We start from the raw sequence: 23431 nt of genomic DNA on the forward strand, positions 1-23431 counted from the left end.
CAAATCACTTCACTTTGTTTGTCTCATCTGGCAAATGAGTTGGAGAAAGAAATAGCAAATCACTCTAGTATCTTTGTCAAGAAGAAGCCAAATGGGATCATGAAAACTGGGACATGACTGAAACAACTAAACAAGTTCTTCCAGAGCTGACTCATTTACACTGATTCTGAAGCCTGATTGTTATCAGATTCAACTTCTCTACATCTCAGCCTTTGCTGTTTAACCACATCAGTTAAGTAGGTGGAGAAAAAGGATACTGTCATGTCTGTTGTCTTTGCCAGTCCTTATCTGGGTTTCCTGAATCTTTCATAAGCAAATATGTCACTAAATTGTGACTAAACCACTCATGATCTGGAAAGGACAAAGTCTTACAACCTAGAAATGCAAGCACTCCAAGTCTCAAATGTAACCTTTATCTTAATGTCTCTGTTAATTGCCCTTTATATCCTATAATTTCATCAATCAATCCAGGGGACTTGATTGAATTGACTGGCTGCTACAAGTATAAATTAATATGATAAAAGGCAGCAGAGTCAAGATTAATTGTAAAGCACAATTTTGGTCCATGAGAGGAGACAATGAAATGCAATCCCCTCCCCACCTTTTCTCTTGACAATATGCTGTCAGAATTGGCCTTTCAGTTAATAGATGTTGCCTTGCTCTTTTCTTTGTTACAAAAAATGATCACCTAAAAGTTTCTTTACAGTTTTGGGGATAGAGATGGCAGGGTTTGAGTGAAGGAAGAATTAGTGAAAGAAGAATTGAGTGGATTTTACTAAGAGAGAGAGAAAGGCATGGAAATATCTTAAGCTTTTTTTTTTTTTTAAATTATCTTAGGCTAAGGTCTACAAAGATGAATGGGGTACAGCTTGACATTTCGAAAACCTTGATTCAATTTAAGGACAATGTGATGCCAAGAGGCAGCATGTTTAGGATGGGAAAAGCCCTGAATTTGGAGTCTGAGGACCATGTTCATCATATTTAGATTCAGAGTTGAAAAGTTTAGTTATTGCTCCAAGATGACACAAAGAGCAAGTGACACAGTCAGGATTCAAACTCAGGTTCTACTATGTTCTTGACCCTGCATTTGTGATTTTAGTTAAAACTCATCACTTTCCTGGGCCTCAATTTCTCTTTCAGACTTTATGTATAGATTAATCCTATTTACTTTTTTCCCTCCCTCTCTTAAAAAAAAAAAAGAAAAACACTATTTGTTATATGGAATAGCATTTTGGGGAAGAGCCAAGATGGGATACAATAGTGATTTAAGAAACAGAAAACATCAATAAAAGTTTTTTAAGTCCTTCATAATCTGGTTCCTTGATACTGTAGAGGAGATGACCAAAAGGTAGATGATGATAATGATAGTGTAATCATGATAGGTGGTGCTTTAGGGTTTGCAAAGCTCCTTACAAATATAATTTCATGCTATCCTCACATTTCTGAGATAGAACTATTATTCTCCCCATTTTACGAATAAGAAAACTGAGGTTATAGAGCTATAGAGATGATTTATTAAGAACATTTACTATGTGCCAAGCACTTTGCTAAGTGATAAGGGTACAAATATAAGCAAGTAAAATGGTTTCTACACTCAAAGATCTCATATTCTACCGTCCCTTTCAGATCTAAACCTCAAGGATTGAATCCAGAGCCTCATGGGGAAGTAGGCATTTACACATTCTCCCCAGGAGATTCATAATCTTCAACCTACAAGCCTGTTTTAAAAAACATTTTACTACAACTGTATTAATTGTATTTCAGTGCCTTCGGTTCCCTTTGTAACCCTATTTTATTTTATGCATTTAAACACCTCATTCTGAGGAGTCCATAGGCAGCCTTACAACAAAGATTAAGAACTTGTTGTCATGGTCTCTTTCAGCTAAAAATGAATCAAAAAGAAAAAAAAAACAAACAACAGTTTAAGGTTTGCAAAATACGTTCCAAATATTATCCCACTGGATTCTCATAAAAACCTTGGGAGCTAGGTGCTATTATTATCGCATTTCCTAGGTGAGGAAATCCTAGGGTACAAAGACTGAAAATCTTTCTGGGTCACCTAGTTAATAATATTAAGTGCTAAAGGTTACAATTCAGCTCTTCCCGACTACAGGTCTGGCGTTCTTTTCAACTGCACCGCCAAGGTGCCTTTGAAAGAGTAGTTTTAAGATGGGATATTAGGGAGGGCTCCTTTTAGTTCAGGGTTGGACCCCTTCCCAGCAGGGCAAATGGTGCTGGGGCATTGAGGGCTGCAGGGGGAGATGGGGCGGAGGAGTCGTGCGCATGCGCAGGACAGGGCAGTTTCGCCTCTGCAGAAATCTTTAGAGGTCTTAACGCTGGTCAGCGTTCTCACCGGAGGACCTTATTCCAGGTGAGTGACTGCCTGGGGTTCTGATTATGGGTCGCTTTGGCCCCGGCAGTAAATTGAAAGAGCGAGGGGATTGAATAACCGTACCAGGGGACGCGTACACCCCGGAAAGTGCTGGGGGGAGGGGGTGGGGCGTGAATACTATTCGCAGCTGCCCCTGTAGCCTTAGTCACACAACTTCCCTGATCCCCTCCGGTCTCTGGGCATCTGCCCGCCTCCGTTCATCTGCTCTAGTTTGCTCCTAGAAACCGACATCTAGAGCTGGAAGGGGCCCTTTAGAGATAGCCATCGAATCACTCTTCATTTTCCTGAGGAAGAAACTTGGGGTTGGAGCGGTTAAATGACTTGTCCAGCGAATCATAGCTTAGTGAGTGGTAAAATCGAGATGTGAACTTCCAACTTCCCACCCATTTTTCGGAGAAGGAAACTGAGGCTCAGAGAGCTTAAATGATTTGCCTAAGTTCACACTGGGATTTGATTGCAAGACCTGGGCGACCCGGATTCTATATTCTTTGCCCAAGTTAAGCCAACAATAATTTATTAAGCGCTCACTGCGTGCCAGGAAGAATGTTAAGTGCTGGAGAACTCACAGGGAGAGAGGCAGAAAATGTTTGCATGGTGGAGACTTCCTTGAAGTTAGAACCACTACATATATTTTGTCCATTATAAAGGGCTTAAAAAAACAAACAAACAAAAAAGACAAAAACTTTTATTGCTGTTTCCTTTTTTATTAAATCACCCCACTATCTCATGTAAATCTTCCTGTTCCTTTCCCAAGATGCTATTCCATATGACAAATAGTGTTTTGTTTTTGTTTTTTAAGAGGGGGAAAATCAGCAGAACTAATCTATACATAAAGTCTGAAAACATGTGCAGTGTGTAACACCCTTGGATGTCCCACCAAGGAGGAGTTGGCTGAAGGTGTCGTCTCATATCTCTTCATTCTAGACCTACTTGCTAGGCAAATTTTTTTTTTTAAAGCTAAACAGAAAGGATATTCTATTTGATTCTAGAGGCAATAGGTAGCCACTGAAGTTTATCAGATAGATATTAGACAGGTTTAGACTAGAGTAGGGAGAGATTTGAAGCAGAAATGTATTGGAATGGGAGCCACTGGAAGGCAAAAACTCTTTTTTTTTGCCTTTCATTTCTCTAGTGTTTAGTATTGTGCCTACTAACTAGTAAGGGCATAATAAATGCTTGTTAACTGACTAATATAAAGCCCTATTTCTTTTCATGTACATGTATATGCACAGTTGTTTTTTGTTTGTTTTTTTTTGTTGTTGTTGTCTCATCTAATAAAGATAGCAGAGTACCTGGCACTTAATAAATGTTTATTGAAGGGCAGCTAGATGGCTCAGTGGATTGAAAGCCAGGCCTAGAGGCAGGAGGTCCTGGGTTCAAATATGACCTCAAATACTTCCTAGCCTTGTGACCCCAGGCTTAACTCTACTTGTTTAGTCCTTACTGTTTTTCTGCCTCGGAACTGATCCTTGGTATTGATTCCAAGACAGATGGTAAGAGATTTTTTGTTTGTTTGTTTTTTAATTAACAAATTTTTTAAATGCTTGTTGACAGCCCTTGTATTCAGAAGTAACTGATAAGGCTGTAATAGGGCTGCCTGTTGCCATTGGGTACTGGCATCATGGTAGCCTTAGAGAGAGTGTCAGCCCTGGAGTCAAAGAACCTGAGTTCAAATCTAACCTCAGACACTTACTAACTGTGTGACCCTGGACAAGTAGCTTAACCCTCTTTGTCTCAGTTTCCTTATCTGGAAAATGAGTTGCAGAAGGAAATGGCAAATCACTCCAATATCTTTGCTAAGAAAACGCCAAATGGAGTCACAAAGAGTCAGGCGTGACTGAATGACAACGACAATACTGGCATCATGTCTTATGTTAGAAAGAAAGGACCTTAAAATTATTCTGCCAACAGATGCATAAGTGACACCAGGGCAGTTATGACTGAACCTAGCATCAATTGGAAAAAAACCAATTTATCATCCATTAGAGATCAGCAGTTATAGAACTTTATGATGTTATGATAGTTCTTTGTCAAGCAGGAAATGATTTCATGGATTTGTTTCAGGAAACAGGATTTGTTTCAAGTGTATATGATTGCTATCTTCACTGTCTACTTCCTCTTCTCCCAAGAAGTTTTTGGGCATCCTGGGAATTGGTGGATCAGATTATAGTTGTTTATGCAGCAACAAAAAATGATTGATTTTTACTTTTCACTTGAACTCCTATCTCCTGGGTTACATGCACATTATTTTTTTCCTGTGCCAATATGTGATTTTATTTAAATGGCAGGGATGGAATAGAATAAACAGCTATTCAATGCTTACCATGTGCCAGATAACATACTAAAAACTTTACTAATATTATCTCATTTGATCCTTGAGAGGTAAGGTGCTATTATTATCTGCATTTTACAATTGAGGAAACTGAGACAGACAGGTTAAATTACTTTCCCAGAGTCACACAGTTAGGGTCTAAGGAAAAATTTGAACTCAGGTTTTCCAGGCCTATTCCTTTATCTACTGTGCCATCCTCTCTCAAGCAGAGATTGTAAAATTTATTTTTTTTCAGTTCAGTAATATTTTTTCACAATTACATATAAAAACAATTTTTAAACTTTCATTGTCTAACATTTTGAGTTCCAAATTCTGTCCCTCCTCTTCTTTCCTCTCTCTTTGAGACAATAAACAATTTGTTACATATGTGCTATTATATAAATCGAATTTCCATATTCCTCATGTGGTAGAAGAATACATATAGCACCAAAAAAAACCCCAAAACCCATGAAGAAAATAAACTAAAAAAATGGTCAGCTTCCATCTGCATTCAGACTCCATCAGTTCTTTCTCTGGAGGTGGATAGCATCTTTCATCATGAGTCTTTTGGAATTGTCTTGGATCACTGTATTGCTGATAATAACTAAATCATTCATAGTTGATCACTGTACACGATTACTGTTACTCGTATACACTATTCTTCTAGTTCTGCTCACTTCACTTTTCATCAGTTCATATAAGTCTTCCCAGGTTTTCCTGAATCCTCCTGCTCATCATTTCTCATAGGACAATAATATTCCATTACAATCATATACCATGACTTGTTCAGCCATTCCACAATTGATGGCCATCCACATAATTTCCAATTCTTTGCCACCACAAAAGGAGCTGCTATAAATATTTTTGTACAAGTAGGTACGTCTCCCTTTTTATTCAGGTTTTTTGTTTAATTAATTAGTTAATTAAGAATATTTTCCCATAGTTATATGAATCATGTCCTTTCCCTCCCCTCCTACTACCCCCCTCCTGTAGCCAATGAGCAATTCCATTGGGTTTCACCTGTCATTGATCAAGACCTATTTCCATATTATTAGTATTTGCACTAGAGTGATTATTTAGAGTCTACATCCCCAATCATATCCCCATCTAACCATGTGACCAAGCAGTTGTTTTTATTCTGTATTTCAACACCAACAATTCTTTCTCTGGATGTGGATAGCTTTTTTTCTCATCAGTCCCTCAGAATTGTCCTGGATCATTGCATTGCTGCTAGTAGGGAAGTCCATTACATTCAGTTGTGCCATAGTGTATCCCTCTCTGTGTTTAATGTTCTTCTGGTTCTGCTCCTTTCACTCTGCATCAATTTCTAGAGGTTGTTCCAGTTCACATAGAATCCCTCCAATTCATTATTCCTTTGAGCACAATAGTATTCCATCACCAGCAGATACCACAGTTTGTTCAGCCATTCCCCAATTGAAGGGCATCCCCTCATTTTCCAATTTTTTGCCACCACAAAGAGTGCAGCTATAAATATTTTTGTACAAGTCTTTTTCCTTATGATCTCTTTGGGGTATAAACCCAGCAGTGATATGGCTGGATCAAAGGGCAGGCAGTCTTTTATAGCCCTTTGGGTATAGTTTCAAATTGCCTTCCAGAATGGTTGGATCAATTCACAACTCCACCAGCAATACATTAATGTCCCAATTTTGCCACATCCCCTTTTAGCCAATCTGCTAGGTGTGAGGTGGTACCTCAGAAATGTTTTGATTTGCCTTTTGATCCAGCTGTATGACTGCTGGGTTTATACCCCAAAGAGATAATAAGGAAAAAGACTTGTACAAAAATATTTATAGCCGCACTCTTTGTGGTGGCAAAAAATTGGAAAATGAGGGGATGCCCTTTGATTGGGGAGTGGCTGAACAAATTGTGGTATCTGTTGGTGATGGGTGGGGAGAGGAGAGAAGGAACATGAATCATGTAACCATGGAAAAATATTCTTTTTTTTTTTAATTTAATAATTTTTATTTTTTAGAAAAGTTAATATGGTTACATGATTCATGCTCTTACTTTCCCCTTCACACACACACACACCCTCCCCCACTTCCCCGGTCCTCATAGCCGATGGGCATTTCCACTGGTTTTAATGTGTGTCATCGATCAAGACCTATTTCCAAATTGTTGATAGTTGCATTGGAGTGGTATTTTTGAGTCTACATCCCCAATCATGTCCGCCTCAAATCATATGTTCAAGCAGTTGCTTTTCTTCTGTATTTCCACTCCTGCAGTTCTTCCTCTGAATGTGGGTAGCATTCTTTACCATAAGTTCCTCAGAACTGTCCTGGGTCATTGCATTGCTGCTAGTACAGAAGTCCATTACATTCGATTTTACCACAGTGTACAATGTTCTTCTGGCTCTGCTCCTTTCGCTCTGCATCACTTCTTGAAGGTGTTTCCAGTTCACATGGAATTCCTCCAGTTTATTATTCCTTTGAGCGCAATAGTATTCCATCACCAGCATATACTACAATTTGTTAAGCCATTCCCCAATTAAAGGGCATACCCTCATTTATGGAAAAATATTCTAAATCAATTAATTAAATAAAAAAATTTCAATTAAAAAAAAAGATTAAGTTAAGGGGGCCACTGGGCAGTTCTGGCCTCAGACACTTCCTAGCTGTGTGTGTCTGGACAAGTCACTTAACCCCCATTGCCTAACCCTTACCACTCTTCTGCCTTGGAACCAAAGCACAGTATTGATTCTAAAATGGAAGGTAAGGGTTTAAAAAAAAAGATCAAGTTATAAAATTGGGAATTAATAGTTTTGAACAAGTTATACCAACTTCTTGGAGCCTATTTTCTCACCTGTAAAATGTACTTAATACTCTTTACTTCACAGGGGTATTTTAAAGATTAAATAAATGAATGTATATAAAAAGGTAATTTAAAAAATCATCTAGATATCAGTACCACTTTTTATTATGTTTTTATTATGTGATACCTCCTCCTTCTTTCCAAATAGTTGATGTCATAGAAAGCAAAGAGTATATAAAAGAGGTAATGAAATATTATATTGTTGGCACCTAATATTATATTCCCTCGTCAAAAATAGGAACAACTTTCTTTGAGTGAATGACAAAGGGAACATGATTGGCTGTGCTGAAAATGGACCATGCTCCTGGGGGCTTTTAATAACTAAGCTTTGAAGAGAGTTTGGCATTTGGGAAGAATTTTGGGGAGGGGGTAGGAATGATTCCTGCCTACGTATGCATCATATAGGTGTGTGGGAACTCTATGAAGGGAGAAAGGATATCAGGGACCTATAGTAGTTCAGTAGTTGAGATTGCTGACTTAACCACAAGTATTTCCTACATATGTGCCTCATTACACTGTACTTACAAGTTTATGCAGTCTTTCCAAGGACAGTATGTATTCCTGGAAGGTTGCCTTCCAGGTTTATGGAAAGGAGAGTTTTGTAGTAGTATTCTTAGTCTGCCTATTTAGTAAATGCCCTTGATGAGAGCTGTGTTTACTGGTTGATTGATTGGAACACTAGTTTTGGGAGTTACGAACTGTGGTTTTTAGGTACACTAGAATCTATGGGAATAACAGCTGCCTTCTGGGGGCTCTAACCTATAAGTATACATTTGGAAAGTAGCCCAGAGAATGTGCAGCAGTCAAAAGATTAGAAACAATCCAGATGTCCAAAATTATGGTTTACTAGGTTATATTTTTTATTAACATTTTACATGCATTCAGTTATTTAATCTCTAACATAGCCCCTGAGGCAAGAAAATGGGCTCTGAAAGATTGAATGGCTTATTCAAAACCATAAACCCTGGATTTCTAACTTGGCTTGAAATATTCTTTTCACTACCAAACTGTCTCTTATCACATTGCATTTTATATACTGAAATTCCTAGGAAAAGTAGTGTAAGATATGAGTTGTATTAGACATAAATAAATATACTTCTCTACTAATGCCCCAAGTTTATTGAGAGAATGTTTTGTAGCTACTGTTTTTACTATGCCAATTCAACAATTGCCTTTGAGCACATTGTGATAAATGCGTTGTTGAATGTGTAGCTCAGAAGCCATAATTTTAGGAATGTGGACCTGCCTTGTGTCTTAAACCTGGGGTAATTGTTCCCTGATATTTTAGGCTAGAACTTACCAGACTAGTCTTGCACCTCAGGTTTAATAATGGACAGCATGAAACATTCATAGGAATTCTGACAGTTAAAAGATTTACTCAGTCACGGCAGGGGGATATTTGCGAGGACACTACATTGATTCAGCTAAGCTCATCTACATTGCCCATGGTGGTCCATGAGTCAAACATCAGAGAGCAAGGAGCAATTTATATTTGGGACACCAGGGAGCCACAACAATGGCTTGAGCCAATGAAATATTTAGAACAATTTCAATATCTTTTTTTGTTTTGTTTCAATATCTTTTAAATTAGAAAAGACACATTTAGTTAGTTGGACCTTAGGATGTTGCTACTATCACACATGGAGAGCATAAACTACAAGTGTGAACCAGAGACATATATTTAGAAACTTTCACATAGTGCTGAACATTTGTGTGTGAGGGGTGGGGGGGCATGTGTAAAATAAACAATGCTGTTTTAAATTTAAAGATTATACACTTTCATTCTCAAATGCTAGTCTGTAATATAATAAAGAAAGGTGATTACATATATATATGATGTATAAATATATATGTGAAGAGAGAGAGAGAGAGAGAGTGTTTTTGTGATTATAGTGGACATGACCTGCTAGAAGAGGACTCACTTTTCCATATTTTTGTGAGCCTAAATAAAGCACAGGATTGAATGGGAAAAAAAATAAGGTTTGCTGGGAATAGGAAGATAAGCAGCTTGCAGAAATGGTAGAGAACTTTTATGGCGATGTGACGTCAGAACTGGTTGGGCAAGTTGAGCTGGTACCATGCTTGAGTCAAAGTATATGTAAGCCAAACAGAGCATGGGAACCACTACAATTAGCTAGTGTTTTGTATGGACTAAGAAGGTGCCAAGACTTACTGGGAGACAGAAAATATAAACCAACTTGATTCCATTTTGGAGTAATGGAAGCAGAATGCCCAGGGAAAAGAAGCATGGAGACTTGGATGCTGCCTTCAACAAAATTTCTAATGCTACTGAGACTTCCCAAACTGGTGTCTGAGTTTGTTTTAGGTGGGGGGTGGGGGGGAGGGAGAGGACTTATCCTCCAGCAAGAGAGAAGGTTTCCCTTTTATGCAGTCCCTTTCAAACTGAAGCTCAGATGTGGGCTTAATTTGTTTATTACCTATTGTAATAGATTTTTTCATTCATCTTGCTTTGTTGGTGAAATGGTGAAATGGAAATAGAAACAAGACATTCTGATAGTCTCAATGTTGATCTTGGTGTGGGGATAATCATGAACCATACCAGCATTATTATAGAAATTGATTCTACCCTGACATTTCTTGCTTTTATCCCTTTCTCTGTTCAGAGAGCCACCCCTCTAATTTAGACCCTCTCCCACCCCCACCGTCCCCACTGGGTGATTGCTTTAAACTCCTAATTGATCTTTCTGCATGGGATGTCTCCTTACTCCAACCTCCACAAAGCTGCCAAATTGATATTCTTAAAGGTCAAGTCTGACCATTCCACTCCTTTGCTCAAGAAACTTGGTGGCTCCCTACTGTGGTCCAACCAAATTGGCTTGCTTGTAATTCTTCATATGTGAGATTCCATTGCCATGTCTTTGCAGACCTGACCCTTATGTCCTCAGTGTACTCTTTTCTCACTTTAGGCTGGCATCAACAGTTTGCTTAAAGAAATTGTCGCAAGTGAAATTTAATAAAGATAGACTCAGGCACATCTTGCAGCAAGATAGCATTTTATTCACATTGTGTGAACCTGAAAACAAGATGGGTCAAGAGCTACCTCAGTTTCTAGGTAAAGACAAAGAATTGGAGATGCAAATCCTTTTTATAAGCATAGAATAAAGAACAGAACAAAATCAATAAAAGAAATCATACCACTGGTTATGGGGTTGGCAAAATCATGAGGGTGAGGGATCATGATTGGTTACACTAAGGAAAGTGCGCACACACACACACACACACACACACACAATCAAAGCTACCTCTCTGACTTGAAGAAATGTTTTGTGAATTTATTGGAATCCACTACATCCCAAGTCATGGATGGATGGTGGACACGGGCAACAGAATCATCAGTCCTGGTAATGAGATAAAACCACCTTTAATTAGCAAGAATGAATCATGAATCAAATATTCTTTTTTTTTTTCCCCTTAAAACCCTTACCTTCCATCTTGGAGTCAATACTGTGTATTGGCTCCAAGGCAGAAGAGTGGTAAGGGTAGGCTATGAGGGTCAAGTGACTTGCCCAGGGTCACACAGCTGGGAAGTGACTGAGGTCAGATTGGAACCTAGGACCTCTGGTCTCTAGACCTGGCTCTCAATCCGCTGAGCTACCCAGTTTTGTCCCCTTGGAAAAATATTCTTAAAAAAAAAAGTAATAAATAGGGAAGCTAAACTCTTGTCATCTGACTCTAAGAAGGGAAGACCAGACTTTTGAACTTCTGAGCTTCTTCATTCAGAGACAAAGAAAAGGCTTGGATTTTTATATGAAATATTGAATAGAATTACAGAATAGCATCTAAAATAAGAAATAAACATGTGAATTTCATAAAGTTAAATTGGCATTTCCTTAATTACAGGTCAGTACCCTTGTTTTATTTTTTTTCTATTTATTTTGATTTTTGGTCCAACAAATTAGTTAAAACTAACTTTACATAGGCAACTAATTCAAATATGAATCCTACCTTGGTAATCATCTGTTATTTATCTCTTAAAATAAGCTTCATTTTTATAATGTCTTGTGCCTCCTGTCCCCTTTCACAAAGAAAGTATTTGTGATATATAAGTATTAATTTTATAGTCAGATAACATGGCCAGCTTTGGAAAAGAATGTTGTTTGGGGTTTTTCAGTTGAGCAAGTTCTGAGAAGACTAAAAGCTTCAATACATGTATGAATAAATAATACATATTACCCTATTCCAGTTAGTAACATAGACATGTTCTTAATGCCTTTCTCTTACTTTTTAAATTATTCAATTTTTTGAAACCTTTTTTTACTTCTGAATTTTTAGGAAGCTCTGAAGATAGGTCTTTGTCATTCCACTGCCTGAATGTAATGATGCTTGTACATCGCGTTGTACTGAATTCCCGACCTGGTATGTATTTGCTTATAATTCATATATAGCTGTGGCTATTTGTTTCTTCTTAAAGAGACATAAGTAATAATAATAACTGTTGACCTAAAATGCAAAAAAGAAGTGATAGAAAAAATGTTATGTTAAAACAGAAAATTGTCCTCAGTAATACAAGTACTTGAGCAAACATGTACAGTGCTTTGTTTTTTTAATTCTTTGACCTGGAATCATTGGCAATAATAAGAATGATACTAAACAGAATAAGTTCCTTTTATTAATTATCAAATTTTATTATGAATGATATAAAAATGTATTTTCCCATTTTATGTAAAAAGTACTGACCTACTTCTCTATTGTTTATTTAACTTTAATCTTAGATACTTAGACCTAGGAAGGGTTCTAGAAGTTATCTGATTCCTCTCGATAGATTTCACATATGCTATAAGTTCACCAATTCCTGTTCTTGAATATATCTTTAGAGAAGGTGTGATCTCTTGATGGATCCATTTTTCCTATTGTATCCTGACTGACTAGACAGTAGTTACCACTATCTTTCATGTAACAACTCTGTTCACTATTTTTTAAGTTGTAGTTAACTCTTCCTGATCCCATTTGTTTTCTTGGCAAAGATACTAGAATGGTTTGCCATTTTTCTTCTTCAATTCATTTTACAGATGAGAAAACTGAGGCAAACGGGATCAAGAGACTTGTCCAGAGTCATATAGCTAGTGTCAGAGGCCAGATTTGAATTTCAAAAAATTGAGTCTTCCTGACTTTAGGCCAGCACTTTATCCACTGGGCCATCTAGCTTCCCTAAAGACAATGCCGAGAGCATTAGATTTGTAATTAGATGACCTGGCTCAAATCCTAGATCTACCATTTATTGTTGTGTGACCTCAGGCAAAGCACTCAATTTCTGTGTTTATGAAAATCAGGAATTGGACTAGAGTCCCCAGCAGTTTTCAAAGTGTGGTTTTGGACTCCTTGAGGGAATTCAGATCAAAACAGTTTTCATAATAGTACTGAGACGTTTAAATTTCTAATAGGTAAAAATCCATAAAATCCCTAATTTCAATGTGGTAAAAATCCATAAATATAACCCACATAAACAAAAGATCTGTTCATTTTTCAATTGTATGTGTCAATTATTCACCAAATTTTCAAGTGCCTACTACTTAATAGGCATTATACTAAGTACTGAATATGAAACTATAAATCTTTATTTAAAACATTTGCTTTTTTAGGGGGCAGCTGGGTAGCTCAGTGGAGTGAGAGTCAGGCCTGGAGACAGGAGGTCCTAGGTTCAAACCTGGCCTCAGCCACTTTCCAGCTGTGTGACCCTGGGCAAGTCACTTGACCCCCATTGCCCACCCTTACCACTCTTCCACCCATGAGACAATACACCGAAGTACAAGGGTTAAAAAAAAAAACATTTGCTTTTTTTAAAAAAGCATGTAATAATTCCATACCTTATTTTCAAAATTGTCTTGCTTATATGTGCTGCTTTCTGAAATTTCCTTCTGTTCCCTTTTGTGTGTTTTTTAATAAAATGCTTCAATGGCCCTCCTTTTTTTGGTGGGAGGTATCATTATTGCTTAACCATTCCTAACCCAAATCTCTCTTGATCTCTCCCCTTTCCTGCGATTAAAAATGAATAGAAAGTACAGTATAGAACAATGGACTACTCAGGACACCTGGGTTTGGATCCTGGTTCTTATAGTAGTTCCATGGCCTTGGTTATGTCATTTAACTTTTTTGAGTTTCTCTTTTCTCATCTGGAAAGTTAAGATAATTTTATTACCTACCTTACAAGCTTACTATGAATGATTATTATTATTATTGTACTTTGAATTTCATCAACAAATGCACAGAATATAATCTGATTTATCTGTCCATATCTCACATCAAGCTCTGTTATGTATTCATTTTTCAGTTGCTTTTTACTATTTCTCAAATATTCTGACATCTTGCTATAACATTTTGCCAACAAACTGCCCTGTTTCTCAGATTGACAAGGAGATTAAGTATTTACTTAACCATTGTGCTTTCTGGACTCTTTCAACCTTTGTATTGTGGTAACTACTTTACATCTGTTAAGTTTTTCAAGAAAAAAGTAATTACCTGTGATCAGTCTTATTTTGGACTTGACAGTTTGTTTAAAAATATGGTTTGTGTGTGTTGTAGTCATATATAGCACTATAGACCCACTTTTAGCTTTTTCTTCTCATTTGGTATTTACTTTGTTGTTGTTTTAAATTGTTTTATTTCCAGCTCCAAATTCTCTCCTTTTTTCATTCCTCCCCTACACATTGAGAAGGCAAGAAATACGGTACCTATTATACATATGAAGTCATGCAAAACATTTCCACAATAGCCATGTTGCTCTCCCTTTCCTCAAAAAACAGCATGAAATATAAAGTGTAAAAATGTTTCAGTTGTGGGATTCCAGCTCCCATTGGTCCAGGGAATTCTCGGAGGAGAATGGCATCGGCGAGAGAAGAAAGGAAAATGAGAAACAGATAACACTTTTACCTGTTGCCAGGCAAAGCAGAAAATTTGCTCTGCTTTGGCTTGGGCTGTCTTTATTTTATATACTTTAAAGATTACACACATAGTTGGCATGGAATTTCATTTTCAACATACATCTTTTCTTGGAGATAATGATTAAATAATACATTTACTTTGTTGCTAACAACTTTTCATTCTCCAGTAACGTTCGATATTTTTCAAAGGTATGTTTGACATGTTGGCTAGCCTGCGAGGTTTTCAAAACAGTCCAGTGAAATGGGGGTGTACTAGCTTTCTCAGGGAAGGCAATTCTCATTTTTCATCCATTGTCCTTTCTGTGCTAACATTCCAGATCAGAGATCAGGGAGGCTCAGAAGCAGTCTTGACCTGCAAGCTTCTATGACTGGGAGTGAAAAATCCAAGTGAAGTTTTGTTGAGGTTTTAAAATCTTTAACATTAACTCACTATTTGCTGGTTTATTATGAGGTGACTTTTAGGGGAATTTCTGTATTATACATGTAAGGTGGGACTTTCCTGGAAGTCTATAGAGGCCCTAGGCAGCCTTCAGCTATTCTTCTGTATTTCCCTGGGGCTAAGTAGTGTTATTGATCATAGCAATTCCAGTAATGTGGAGTATTAGTAAGAAAGGAGTCACAGGGAAGTATGAGTGGGTTTTTCTGTCCTCCTGAGGCCTGCTATGCAGTCCTTGGATCCCACCTGAGACTATGTCAGACAGGGTGGGTTTGATGGCTCACAGCATTCAGTCAGCACTCAGTTCATCAGTTCTCTTTCTGAAGATGGATAACATTTTTATCCTGTGTCCTTTGGAATTGTGGTTGGTCATCATCTTGATCAGAGTAGCCAAGTTTTCCGCAGTTGATTGTCAGTGCAGTATTGCCATTACTATGTCCTCCTAGTTCTGCTTACTTTACTTTGCATCAGCTCATACAAGTCTTCCCAGGTTTTTCTGAAGCCATCCCCTTCATCATTTCTTATAGCACAATAGTTTTCTATCACAATCTTATCTTTGCTATTTACTTTGAACTTTGCTCAAACCAGCTAATGATCTGATTGTATCTGTATACAATATTGCTGATACTAAAGGGTGCACCCTGTTATCACTTGTTTTTGAATAGGGTATTATGGATTTCATTTCCTGCTCAGTGATAAGGCTTTTTCAGTAGTCTTTGATCCTTTGATCTCTTACTCTTTAGTCATGAATCATGTTTCTAAAAATTGTTTTTGCTGTTCTTTGGTGCCCACTTTTGCAATGAATTTATTAAGGGTCAAAGTCTATGTTAATTAAACTGCAGTTTTCTTAAGCTTATCTCAAGTAGTGCAAAACAAGATGATGAAATATTCCAGACAAAAATACCATTCCCCTATTTTGGCCTTGTTAAAAAAAAACAAGAACAAAAAATTCTCTCCAATTTTTTTCCCCCCTGAGGTAAAATTCAAAACTATTTTCCCATATATCTATGACTTCCTTATATCATCTGTTTTTATTTATAATGGGAGTATGTACATAGTCCTGACTTCTTTCTATTATTAGACTCTAACAAACCAAAGATTAAGATATTTTTAAATGGTCTAAAAACTGTTATCACTGTGGAAGCTGAAAGAGATTACATAGGATTGAGGATTTTTGTATTGTTATGATCATAATTAAGGCAATCTGAGCTACAACATTCCAAGCATAATCAATGTATTAGCAAAGCAAAAATTTGCCATTAAACAAGGTCTCAGCTTTGTCAGCTAGCTAAGATCCCAACAAGAACAGCCTTCTTTTGATAGATCCTGGAAAAGAGGGTATCATCATAGATGAGGAAAGCAGTATGATCGGCTATAGAGCCTGTAGCATCATAGCCATGAGAGACAAAATGATTGGTTGGAAATTGGGAATGTGGGACTAGCAACAATCCCTCCTTCCATTCTGATTGATGCATTCTGCAAGAATAAATAATAGATAACTGTCCAGACTTAACAGAAGAGCAATTAGAGATAACAATACTTGCATCTTATATGAGCATTTAATGAAATAAAGATAACAGGTTTCTTTTAATTTAGGTGATTTACAGGAAAACTGAACATTTAAACTCAGAGGGAAAGACTGAACTTCTCAACCTATAAACCATATAGCTTAAAGACAAAGAAAATGGCTTGGAGAGTTATACAAAACACAGGCAGTATTACAGAATAAAATGAATTACAAAATAAAATCTTTCCATTATAAAGTAAAATCAGTTTGGCTTTCTTGGTACTTTTATTTAATGACTTACTATGGCTAAAAATGACTCCTCACGTGGTAGTCAGTCTTCTAGTAGTTAACTTTTAATTAAATTGGTCGTAAGACAATAGCATCAAGTCTATTATAGGCTTGTGTTTAAGCCTTTTCATTTTACATGGTTCCCGCCAGCCTAAACTCCATTATTATAGTCTTCAAGGCATTTCATTATTATTACCACTATTTCATGGAAAAGGATTGAAAATGTAATACAATTCAAAATTTAGGAGTTCCTATCAAAATTTCAGAAGATTTGACTGCCAACAAACCTTTGTAGAATTGAAGGAAAATCACTTTGCCTTTGTTGACCCTCCATTCCCTTAAAATGGATTTTTGAACAAGATGATATTTAAGAACCTTTTAACTTGATTTATTTTAAAAATTGATTTTGTGGGGAAATTAATATGTTAAGATATCATTTTGAGGCTTCAGTGAATTTGTGATTTCATTGACATGAGTAATCCTGCCAACAAGAACTTAGCCTTGTTCTAGATCTCAATATCACAAGGATATTATTGATGCATATGAACTAGTAATTCTCTGCTCTCGCCACGTGATCTTGCTACATTTTCTTTTCTATTTACCATCTCTGCTGGTATCTTTTATGTCACTTAAACAAATGTAATTTTACCATTTATTACATAATTTTCTGTAGCCTACTTATGCCTACTGTACATCTTTCCAATACCCTTTATGTGATCCACAATTTTATTATCCATAGATTGTGATGATTTACAATTAAGCACCACATGGCATTGTTGTAGTTTTTAAAAAAGATCATAATTCATATATAAATTGGATAAAGGTTGGAGAGATAAACTTTATCATTTTTATAAACATAACACAGAGAGAGAATGACTGATTGGCAGCTCCTAAGAGTCAAGTGACCTCTGGACTCAAAAATTTCCTACCAATTGTTCAGTCAGCCAGTGTTTTAGTGTCTCCTCTGTGCCAGGCACTGTAAATATACAAATATTAAAATGAAAAACAGTTTCTGTCCTCAAATACTATATAGTGAAGACAATATACAAAAGGAAATTGAAAAAGAGAGGGAGATGGAGAGGGGAAAAAATGATAATGGAGAGGTCCAAAGTAGGGCAGCCATGTGGGAAAATATGATATGAATGAATGAGTAAATAAAATAGTTTTTAAGCACGTATATGTGCAAAGTACTGTGCTAGGCATTGTCAATAAAAATAAAAGAATAAGAGAGTTCCTGCTCTCAAGGAGTCTACATTCTAACAGGGAAAGGTTTTATCTACAAGTCAAATGGAAAAGTCTCATGGTCCTTAGGGTGCAATGGCAAACAGATGGCAATGTCTCCTTTAATGCTATTAACTGATAAAATTATATCAGTTTCTGATGTTGAACTATTTGACAGTGCCAAGGACTTTGGTGACAAGAACTTTCTAGTTACTGTCAAGATTAAAATTAATAGACAATAACTATTATATTTTATAAAGTTTATTAATAATAACTAAAATAAAAAGCTAGCTAACCCAGCCCCGGTTGCAAGAGGGCACAGCTTACAGCAAACTTATAAACAAAACGTGACCACACACATGGTAGAGAGATTAAAAGGAATTCTGAGAAATGCTAAAAGAATTCTGGGGAATGTAGTTCATTCCCACTTATACATTCCCCCCGTGATCCCTTTGGGGAGACTCAAAGTCAAATCAAAGTTCACAACAATAACATAGCCCCCCCTGAGGAGAATAATAACAAACACAGGGATCATTCAGGGATTCATGGCTGAGTTATGAGGTATATGAATCAATTGGCAAAAGAAGTCAAAAACTTCAAAAAAATACAAATAAAAGAGAAAAAATAATTTGTGGATGAAATATAAAATATCAAAGTCTTATGTCTAAAAAATCTAAGTAAAGGAAAAATAAAGCTATAAGAGGTTCTTGAATCAGGGCCAGGCCCAATTAAAGTGATTTATGTAATTATGCGCTTACCCAATCACTAGCTAGGACTACAGAAAGTTTGCCACACTATGAAATCACTCTTTGGAGTGGTGATTTAAAGATTGGTGTTTGTTTCAGAGAAAAATTTGAGGGTCACAGAAAGCACTGCTTGTATTCCCAAATATGGCCCAACAGGTTGGTTTTAGAGAAATCTGGAAAGATATGAACAGAATGAGGACAATTTATATAATGACAACATTGTAAAGACAAACAACTTTGAAAGACTCAGGAACTCTGGTCAATTCAATGACCAACTATTATTCTAGAGGACTAGTAATAAAGCATACTACTTGCCTCCTGACAGAGAGGTAATGGATTCAAGTTGCAGATGAAACATACATTTTTAGACACAGCTAATGTGGGAAGTTGTTTTGTTTAATTATTCATATTTGTTTCAAAGGTTTTTCTTTTCTTATTTTGCGTGTGGGTGGGGGGCTAGGGGTAGCATTGCCATTTTTAAAAAAAGGAAAGAAAAAAATGATCATCAAAACATGTTTTTGAAATGCATAGAAGAGAACAGAGAAAGACCAAAAGGATCAGTAAACAGAGCAGCTTTGAAAGTAATATATTGAATTTAACATATACTTAAGGAAGGACAATCTGTACATAAAGGAGATTCGGTTTCATATATAGCCTTATCTGTTGTACTGTATATAAAGAAGTGCTCATTTTAGTCAATGTTTGTTAAGGCTGGCATTTTTAAAATAGGAAAAAACTCCAATTGAACTCTAGTCTACTGTCTTCCTTCTTTTATTTCTGGGCCCAGTTCATTATCCATCTGCAATATCTGTCCAAGATATATGTACTGATAGACTAGCTATGTAGGTTTCCATTCTACTGTATATCATAGTCTTCACAATGGACAATCTTTTAAAAAAATAAAATGATTTTTCCTCCTTCACTTGTAACAAAAAAGTGAAGTTAAACAAAATAAATCAATCCAGACAGGGGGCATTCTTCATTTACCTGATTTTTCCTGTGAACTCTTCATTGATTATGGATCTCATGTAGGAGACCTTCCTGTGTTCTAGGAATTGAAATAATCAGCACAAATGTCATCCACAAATAAAATTACTTGGAAGATCTCACCAACTTGTAGGAATACATTTCATACTTGTATTTTAAGCACAAGCCTGCCAGAAGCAATTTTTATTAACTTAAATTATTCTAATTTAGCATTTCTACTTAGAGAAAAAAAGACTATATGTCATCTTATGACCCTGAAAATCTTTCTCAACCAAGCAATTTGGGAGTTAGAGAATTATTGTGACAATAGATAAAATTCCAAAATGAGATAAAACATTTTTTATAATGCTCAGGCTAAAGTTCAGTTAATATTTTGCTTTGTTAAACAGAACAATAGTCACTTAATTTTCTACATATCCTCAAGGAATCATTGTCTTAAAATTATTCTAGCCCTCTTTAACCTTTCTTCATCTTTTACTGAAAAAATTGAGGCTGTGTGTAGAGCTCCCTCTTCCCTCTCTTATCACTCAGATGCCTTCTGTCTCTGTCTCTTCTTGTCTCATGAAGAGTTAGCCTTTAACATGTACATCCCTTCTACATCATGACTTTCCCCATTGTGATTTCAATATATCACAGTTCAGCATAGGAAATTAAACGGGAATTTATGGGGAGTTTTGTGGAAGCTGCAGACAACACATGAAGGCCAGCAGGTGACAGAAAAACTTTAGAAACTGAGAAATGAATGCATACTTAGCCCAAAATTTATAATAAGGTACTGTAAATATCCCATAAAAGAAAAAAGAAAAAAATTAAGATTTTTTTTCTCTGATATAAAAGGAAAACCAAAAAATTTCACTTGGATTTTCCAGATCTTAGAGGTGCTACATCCTTAACACCTGTGAAGTGGAAGGAATAACTGTATAAGCATTCCCATTCCTTCCAGTCTCCTCCATCAAAATGTCTTTTCTTTCACTCCTATTCTCTATCTTCAATCTCTCCTTGTCTACTAAGTCTTTTACTACTACCTACAAACACACCCTCAAACAAACATCCTCAAAAAACCTTCACCTTATTCTCCATCCCCATTATCAACTCAAATCACCTCTGCTTTTTGTGGCTAAACTCCTTGAGACAGCCATCTACAATAGGCACCTCCATTTCTTGGTTTCAGTCCTCATCTTTTCCATTTCTTTTATTGTTTTCTTCCTTCATTCCTAATGGCATCCACTTGAAATTCTTTGCTCTAGTGTGAGATGATGTGTTATTGTGGCACTGTGCACATATATACATATTGTTCACATGCACTATATGCTCAAAAATCTAGTTAAGGCATGGTAGCTGCCAAGGATGGTTTCTAGACTATGAGAGATTTAGTTAAGCCATTGCACAGATGACACTTCAGAGAGATGGTTAGGTGGTATCTTAGTTGTGTGGAAAGTTAGTATTGAATTGTGAAATGTTTCCCTTCTTTCTCCCTCCCAACACAGTTTGATTTAAAAACTGAAACATTTTCTCCCTCCAGGCTCTGAAACTTGGTTGGGTTCTCCCTTTTGTTAAGACCTTTGTAAAGAATAACAAGATTTAGGGCCAGGTTGAGCAGCCACTAGACCCACTTGAGAGATTAGATAATGAAATCAACAAGCTTTGACCAGGATTTTGGAATACTGTGACCTAACCATACAGTTTTCAGCTGACTTCTTGGTGTCCTTAAACCTGCCTCTTTCTGAGATGAAGTAACCTTGGAGAGGTTAAATTCTCTGACTCCACTTCTTCTGTGACTATTTACAAATCAGAGATATCCTGGGGAGGGACTGGATGATGATGAAGATGATGATGATGATGATGATGATGATGATGTCACAAGGGTTTATAAGATATATGCCTCAGAGGTTCTTGGTCCCTTTTACCCCTCTCTTCTGGCCAGGCTCTTACTCTCTTTCCCAACTCCTCTCATTTGGCCCAGCTCTCTCTGCTGACCATGTGGGCCATTGTCTAATTGAAAGTTCTTTGGTGTCTTTTTGGACTGTATAGGGTGTCCAATGGCTAATTTAGATTTTCTTGAGCAGTCTATTAATACATTATTTTTTTAAATTAAGCAACAAAGCCTTTTGAGATTTCAATCATTAGAGCTGTAAAAGCATAGCAAAATATTTTTATTTTAGCAATGTCATTGAAAGAGTCAGGAAGTAAATAGCTTTTTGAGAAAGACTGACAACGAACTGATGAAATGTAGCCTTGTTAAGCATGAAATCCTGGACTTCTTGGATACTTTGATTTAAACTTCTAGTGATTTTTCCTTCCATTATGAATAAAATACTATTTTTTACTTGTTTAAGGAAGTTTATCTACTAGGAACCTACCTAATCACTATAAAAGCTAAATAAAGAAGTGTTAAACTGTCAAAAGATGATCCCTTTATAAATTGCAAATATATCCCTTGAGTAAATCAGAAAGAAAGTAACAGATACTCAGGCCTTACTTCTAAGTGACCTTTAAAAGTCAATTCAGTGAGTCCAGGAGAGTACTTCTTAAGGCAGAAGACATGGAGCTCATGGAAGGCCATAAGAAACTACCAAAACTAGGAAAATGGAAACAAAGTCAGAGGTAGCAACCACAAAGAAAGGGATGAAGACTAGACGCTATTATGCTGATTATCAGGAGGAGTGTAGGGACAGATACTCTGTTGCTGAAAGCCCTCTCATTTCTTGATTCCTAGTCATATTTTCCAACACATTTTTTCAACTCTCATCTTGAAACCTAACCTTTGCACTGAAGTCACTGGGTAATAAAGTATATATTTATTTAATTTAGGGGTCTTATTCTGTTCTCCATAGAATTCTACTTCCTGCAATTTCTGTTGTTGTATGTAGTACAGAGAGGGGGGACATAGCAGTTTTTGCCGGCTTTGGCTGAGTTCTTATGTCAGTTAGGAGTTTAGAATCCAACTGAAACTCTCTCTCAAGATTCTAAACTCCTAACTGACATAAGAACTCAGCCAAAGCCGGCAAAAACTGCTATGTCCCCCCTCTCTGTACTACATACAACAACAGAAATTGCAGGAAGTAGAATTCTATGGAGAACAGAATAAGACCCCTAAATTAAATAAATATATACTTTATTACCCAGTGACTTCAGTGCAAAGGTTAGGTTTCAAGATGAGAGTTGAAAAAATGTGTTGGAAAATATGACTAGGAATCAAGAAATGAGAGGGCTTTCAGCAACAGAGTATCTGTCCCTACACTCCTCCTGATAATCAGCATAATAGCGTCTAGTCTTCATCCCTTTCTTTGTGGTTGCTACCTCTGACTTTGTTTCCATTTTCCTAGTTTTGGTAGTTTCTTATGGCCTTCCATGAGCTCCATGTCTTCTGCCTTAAGAAGTACTCTCCTGGACTCACTGAATTGACTTTTAAAGGTCACTTAGAAGTAAGGCCTGAGTATCTTTTACTTTCTTTCTGATTTACTCAAGGGATATATTTGCAATTTATAAAGGGATCATCTTTTGACAGTTTAACACTTCTTTATTTAGCTTTTATAGTGATTAGGTAGGTTCCTAGTAGATAAACTTCCTTAAACAAGTAAAAAATAGTATTTTATTCATAATGGAAGGAAAAATCACTAGAAGTTTAAATCAAAGTATCCAAGAAGTCCAGGATTTCATGCTTAACAAGGCTACATTTCATCAGTTCGTTGTCAGTCTTTCTCAAAAAGCTATTTACTTCCTGACTCTTTCAATGACATTGCTAAAATAAAAATATTTTGCTATGCTTTTACAGCTCTAATGATTGAAATCTCAAAAGGCTTTGTTGCTTA

The 23431-nt window shown here is 36.5% G+C and overlaps 1 protein-coding gene across 1 annotated transcript in view; it reads left to right on the forward strand.

The window, feature by feature from the left end:
• The first annotated feature begins 2304 nt into the window (after positions 1-2304).
• PTGR2 (prostaglandin reductase 2) overlaps positions 2305-23431 on the forward strand; it is a 72529-nt gene continuing 51402 nt past the window's right edge. The window contains exons 1-2 of the mRNA XM_044664935.1: positions 2305-2371; positions 11829-11912. The gene's annotated coding sequence lies outside the window, so the exon portion shown is untranslated. The remainder of the gene's footprint in view (positions 2372-11828; positions 11913-23431) is intronic.

This window comes from Gracilinanus agilis, chromosome 2, assembly GCF_016433145.1.
Source record: "Gracilinanus agilis isolate LMUSP501 chromosome 2, AgileGrace, whole genome shotgun sequence".
Classification (NCBI taxonomy): Eukaryota; Metazoa; Chordata; class Mammalia; order Didelphimorphia; family Didelphidae; genus Gracilinanus; species Gracilinanus agilis.